Genomic DNA, 6748 nt, shown 5'->3' with positions numbered 1-6748 from the left:
TCCTGACATCTCTCCCCAGAATGGAAGGCATCAACCACACAATATAAAATAATACACCCATGGCCCTTGTTGTATTCTCCGCAGTATCTAAGCACAACTGAAGTCACGCTGTTCATGCATCAACTTGTCCTACTGTGCGGTTTGCTTGCTTATTGCCCCTCAGTCTCCCAAGGTCCCCAGAGAGAATTGGCTCTCCAGGCAAAGGCCCTTGTCTCTGTGCCTTGTGCTATATGACCACGGAACACAGCTTGAGAAATATAAGTAAGTCAGTGCTTACCGTGCTCAGCCCAGGGGGATTTCTTTCTTTGGACCAGTCCAGTTATTTTCAAGAGTATATTATAACTGGGCTGGGGGATATTGTATCAACTAAATAAAATGAACAAGTATGTGACATGCTTGTTTGCATGATGTTTATTTTGTGTGGGACAGAGTTGTAACAGTTGGAAATAGATTAGCAGCTTATAACCAGTGGTGAAAGGAGAAACTTTCTGTGGGTGGGAGGATTCTTGGTAAGAAAATCAATCCCAAGTAATCTGTGTTTTAATTGTTTCAGCCCCAGTTTTTCTCTACCTTGAGACCTCTCTTACATCTGCCATTTGCCGCATGTACGAGGGTATCTGTCTAAGCACTAGAAAAATGTGGCAAAGCTGAAGAAATAGTTTATTGGACTTCGCAGGGAAGGGTTTGTTTGTTTGTTTGTTTGTTTTTAATTTTCATGCAAGGCATACATTCCCGTTATGAAAACAATGAATCTTATTGAGATTTTTACCTTTAGTGTGTGATGGAAAAAGGACATGGACATCCTGGTGAAAAATAATTGGATGGCTGTTTCCATGGAAACTGATAGAGGGACATCACTGAATTCTTCTGAAGAATAGCAATTGTAAGTAGTCGACTGCCAATCTCCCACGTTTATGTGAAGGTCGTTTCTATAAGCCCCAAATGAATGGCCTAAAGCGAGTCCACCTCTTCACTAGATATGCTGATGATGATCAATATCCATTGTGAGATGACCTGACCTGACCAGAGCAGCAAGACCATTACTCGATGTGCTTTCAGAATGAGACACAATCCAAATGGGAGGTCAGAATTCTATGGCTGGAAGTCCACACATTAAGATGATTAATAATTAAATATTTATTAAACTTTGTGTCCAAAAGATTAATCAAATATATATATATATATATATATATATATATATATATATATATAAAGAATAAGCTCTTCCCTTAATATGTTAGATTTGAAAAGGACAAGATTCTTAATGCACTTTTTACATTTTTTTTATTATTTTATTATTTTTAATGCACTTTCTATGTTGAGTTTTATTCATCTTAATTAGAGAACAGAATGAAACTCAGCGTAATGGTGACTATAATATGGTTAACTATTTGAGTATCTTATGGAGAGAATTCTATGAACTTCTTTGGTGTTTTAATTAGATGTTTAGTATATAGTTATAATGTGTTCTCAAATATTTTTGTTTCTTTTACACTTCACCCTATAGACACGTGTTATTATGCACTTGTCCACCAGGCACTGTGCTGCATCAAGCAGTGGAGATTCCACAGTGAAAGATAGACAAAGGATCTCAGCTCTCATAAGACTCATAAACCTGAGTGTTTATATTTAATTAGCTATCTTTCTTGTAGCTGTCTTTTTATCACAAAGAATGCTATATTTGTTTCTTTTCCCTTCAAAAAAACCGTATCTAGTCATTATTCTAATTTTCCACAGAAAAGACAATTCTTTACTTTCAGAATGTTATGGGACAATAAAATCTTTTGGCAGATTCGTGGGTACAATGGAAAAATAAACACTGGAATAAGTATCAGAAGATTTATCCAGTGTTCTTCTCAGATAAACTCACAAAGTAAATCACTAAATCTAATTTGTACCATTCTTAAAATGAGAAACACGATCTCATACTCTTTTCTCAGGATAATTGGAGCTTGGAACTGCGTGCTCTGTGACAGTGGCTTGGATGGTGTCCTGATGTGAAGCATGTTCTTCTAACCTACAGAGCTCTCCTCGCTCCTCCCTGAACAGCCAGCCCTGGTTGTACTCAGCCGAAATCAATGCAATCAATGAAAACAGCACACAAGTTCCACTGAACTTTATAGTCTAACATAGGCCTGGAGCTTACAGTTTTATTTATTTATTTATAAGATTTTATTTGTTTATTCATGAGAGACACAGAGAAAGAGGCAGAGACACCAGCAGAGGAAGAAGCAGGCTCCCTGCAGGGAGCTGGATGTGAGACTTGATCCCAGAACCCGGGTGGAAGGGCGATGCTCAACCGCTGAGCCACCCAGGCATCGCTGGAGCTTATAGTTTATACGGACGTTTGGCAGGCAGCCCCGATGCAGCCTACCAGGCTCTTACTTGGGAGGCATCCTCCTCTATATTCGCCTCCCCCCGCCCCCCCTCCCCCTTGCCCCACGCTGTTCACGCAGGCCTGGAGCTCCTTGCCCCGGGTCAATACGGAGCGAGCCGGCTGCCAAACAGAAAGAGCAAGGACTTAAGCGTTTGTTTTCCCACAACGCCGTCTGGTATTTCCTGCAACTGCGAGTGAATCGGCTGTTACCCTAAAATAAGAAGTTGAAGAGATATGAATGTCTTGGACAGCCTGCGCGCACACCCAGGGCAGCTCTTCTGTCTTTGTGAAGATGCGCACAGACCAGCGAGCCCGTGATAACCACCTGCCGAGTCAGCCAACAGCTGCCAGGACTCCGCTCCCGCCGCGCCCGCGATCCCACCGCCTCGGCAGCCCCAGCCCGGCGCCTGCCCCTGCGAGCGAACCCTGCACCCTGCGCCTGGGGCTGGGGGTGTGAGGGACGCACTCCCGTCACCCACTTCTGTTGTAAGGCCCAGCAGTGTAACACGAGGAGGTTTTCTGGGCGCGCTTGACCTGTATTCGGGAGCCGCTTAGGACGAGGTTCCTCTGGCTGCTCACAGAAGGCGAAGCCAGGGTTGCAAAGCATCAGAAGGATTCAGGCACCTGGCCCTGAACTTGGAGGTGCGGCGTGGCAAGGGGCGTGGGGGCGAGCCAAGGGGGACGGACGTCGCCCTACAACCATAAAGAACGAGGTCCTGCGGCAGCAGGAATGGGTTCGGGAGGGAGCCCCAGCTGCACACGGCGCTGCTCGGAGAGCCCAGCTGGCCGTGCGCCCTACTGGACGGGCGCCCACTAATGCACGTTGTTGTGACCTCCTAATGTGTGATAACTTGCTCGCAACAAGAAAACAAAGAGTCTCATGGAAAACTGCAGCCCCCAGAAATGAAAAGGAGGCGGCAGGCACATGATGCCTGGGTATTCTCTGACTGTTGGGAATTGTGATCCTTTTAAACAACGCTCTGCAGCTGAGCAGTGAGGGTATTCGTTCTGGGGGTTTGACTTTTCATGAACAGAGTTCACACTCCAAAGTGGCCAAGAGCCAGAGAGGGGGAATCAGAGACTATCCCTTCTCTGCCCAAAGGAGTTGCCATAAAGGATAGTCGGGGTTGTGGGTTTGATTGGGGAGCATCTGAAGTCAACAGACCACCAGTGGTAGAATCAGAGGTGCTGGGTGCCTTCCTGCAGGAAGGTGAGGCCGGGCACTGCCGTTCACCTGGGCATCTGGGAGCCCTGGGCCTGAGGGGAGCACTCCGTTCAGTTATCAGCAAATGGAAAGCAAGCAATACTCAACCAATCTTTTCTGCCAAAAAGAGAAGGCCATACTACCCTGAAGGTCAGAAGAAAACCATCAGCAGACAGCTGGCTACTCTGCCTGACAATTTACCAATGTCCACTTTACACACAGCCTTTGAGAGACAGGAGGCAGAGGTCAAGGTGCAGGGGAGAGGCCAGAAGATGTTTCCTGGAGACCACACATGAGGGCAAGCGGCAGATGACGCAGGACTTATTCTCATCAGATTAAGCTTAATTAAAATCTGTCACATTAAACGGGCACAGGATTAATGCAAATGTTGAGGGGGGGGTCAATGCACCAAAGAGAGAACTGGAAATTTACTTTAGAAATTACTGCACTTTTTAGAGATTAGTGGCTTATTAGACATGAAAAAATAGAACATTCTTTTTGTGTGTGTATGATTTTTTTTTGTATATTTTTTTTAATTGAAGTTTGATTTGCCGGCATGTAGTATAACTCTCAGTGCTCATCCTGTCAAGTGCCCCCCTCAGTGCCTGTCATCCAGTCACCCCATCCCCCCGCCCACCTCCCCTTCCACGGCCCCTTGTTGGTTTCCCAGAATTAGGAGTCTCTCATGTCCTGTCACCCTCTCTGATATTTCCCACTCATTTTCTCTCCTTTCCCCTATAATCCCTTTCACTATTTTTTTATTCCCCGTATGAATGAGACCATAAAATGTTTGTCCTTCTCTGACTGACTTACTTCACTGAACATAATACCCTCTGGTTCCATCCACATTGAAGCAAATGGTGAGTATTTGTCCTTTCTGATGGCTGAGTAATATTCCATTGTATGCATAGACCACATCTTCTTTATCCATTCATCTTTTGGTGGACCCCGAGGCTCCTTCCACAGTTTGTCTCTTGTGGACATTGCTGCTAGAAACATTGGGGTGCAGGTGTCTCGGCCTTTCACAGCATCTGCATCTTTGGGGTAAATCTCCGGCAGTGCAATTGCTGGGTCGTAGGGTAGCTCTATTTTTAACTCTTTGAGAAACATTCTTTTTAAAGCATGAATATAGAGATGCCTGGGTGGCTCAGTGGTGAAGCATCTTCCTTCATCTTAGGTCATGACCCAGGGGTCCTGGGATCGAGTCCCACATCAGGCTCTCCGCAGGGAGCCTGCTTCTGCCTCTGTCTGTGTCTCTGCCTCTTTCTGTCTCATGAATAAATAAATAAAATCTTAAAAAAATAAAGGATGAGTATAGTTGACTATATTTATGGATAAGGTTGGAGTCTCACTGTTACATAAATACTTTAACCAACATAGATGTTCAAGAAATGTGAGTCAATCTTTCAGCTTCTACAATTATGAACATTTTGGCAAACTTGTTCTTCTATCATCCTACTTGTTTCTTGTGTTTCTTCCAGCAAATCTATTGTCATGCAAACCCTGAATATTTCTCCATTATCAACCTTGAATGGTGAAAACTTCTGAAGTTGAATTATCACACCATCATTACCCCTAACAACATAACACAAGCAAGTCTTTTATCTAACACTGAGATATTGGGACACCTGGGTGGCTTAGCAGTTAAGTGTCTGCCTTCGGCTCAGGGCGTGACCCCAGAGTCTCCCACATCAGGCTCCCCGCAGGAAGCCTGCTTCTCCCTCTGTCTGTGTCTTTTCCTCTCTCTCTCTCTGTGTCTCTCATGAATATATAAATAAAGTCTTTAAAAAGTAAAATAAAAATAAAAATAAAACATTAAAAAATAATACTGAGATATTAACCAGACATTTAAAAATGTTCTCTGTAACAACATAAAATATTTAGAATCCCATAAGTGAAAAGCATACAGTTCACTATCTTATCTCCGAATCAGAATATCATTCAGGTATGTACATATTTGCACAGAAAAAAAGAGATTTGAAGAAAACGAAGATGCTAATCATGGTTGTTGATTCGTAATGGGATGTGTGATTATGTGTTTTTCTTTTTATGTTTTTCTAACATTTCTAAATATTCTGAAATAAGCATAAACTTATTTCATCCTCAGAAAATATTCAAAAAAAGAAGATATGGGATCCCTGGGTGGCTGGGTGGTTTAGCACCTGCCTTTGGCCCAGGGCATGATCCTGGAGTCCTGGGATCAAGTACCACATTGGGCTCCCTGCATGGAGCCTGCTTCTTCCTCTGCCAATCTCTCTCTCTCTCTCTCTCTTTCTCTCTCTCTCTCTCTCTCTCATGAATAAACAAGATCTTTTTTAAAAAAGAAGATATTATTCATAAAAATGATTTTTATGTAAATTCAAATATGCTGCCAGGCATAGAACACTGTTCTTGGAAGAGACACAGTGATTTCAATTATTTATCAACATGAATGTCTCTGTAACACCCTAAATTTGTGGAATTCCCTTTAGACACTTTCATTGCTGTAGCTTGATACTGATGTGTGAGAGATATAGGAGGCTCACCTTCCTCACACTGTGTTAATTCGGTTTTCACTTGGTGACCCAATGGCCAAAGCGACGGCGTGGTGTCATTCAGGGAGTAATTGAGCAGGTGGCGAGGGGAGTTTCACATCTGCCCCAGGAGTGCTTACACACATCAGACAATTGATCAGAGCTCTCCACAGAGCAGATTTATCAGAAATAATATTAACAGCAAACTGGCCCAGGAGTGGGAGGCATCTTTCTGTACCCACAGAAGCCTGACCCATAAACTCTCCCTCGCCGGAGGAAATTGAAACATTTACTGGGACTGCATGTCTGATCCCTCCAGAGCTCACCGTGAAGCTCCTCACCTAATCAGTCCTCAAGCATTGCCATCTGCGCTGCGCAGGACGCGTCCATGCGGGTTATTTCAGGGAGCCTCACGCACCAGCTTTCCATCAATTTAGATCTGTCGCTGATTTTGTTTGATCTGCAAACGTCTACACCTGCCTTTACTTCCAGTGTGCTAATTTTCCCATTACTGCTGAAAATTCGTATTTTGTTCTGAAAAAGTGCCACTTCAGTTCTCCCGGTGACATTTATTCCTGTTCCATTTTGGTGTGTGGGTTCATAAAAAAAAAATGAACTTTTAGCTCTTACTAAAAAGGTAGGAGAATATAATCA

At 43.7% G+C, this 6748-nt stretch overlaps 1 long non-coding RNA gene across 2 annotated transcripts; it reads left to right on the top strand.

Annotated features, from left to right (window-relative positions):
* The first annotated feature begins 8 nt into the window (after positions 1 to 8).
* On the top strand, positions 9 to 4059 carry LOC140610581 (uncharacterized). Of its 2 annotated transcripts, none has more exons than XR_012012189.1 (3): positions 9 to 261; positions 776 to 883; positions 1941 to 4059. It is a non-coding gene; the product is annotated as an uncharacterized lncRNA (long non-coding RNA). The 2 variants fall into 2 exon arrangements; XR_012012215.1 differs by lacking the exon at positions 1941 to 4059 and adding an exon at positions 978 to 1112.
* Positions 4060 to 6748: the final 2689 nt, after the last annotated feature.

Source organism: Canis lupus, chromosome 1, assembly GCF_048164855.1.
Source record: "Canis lupus baileyi chromosome 1, mCanLup2.hap1, whole genome shotgun sequence".
NCBI lineage: Eukaryota > Metazoa > Chordata > Mammalia > Carnivora > Canidae > Canis > Canis lupus.
Note: the sequence above shows the minus strand (reverse complement) of the source record. Positions and strands in the feature narration are given on the sequence as shown.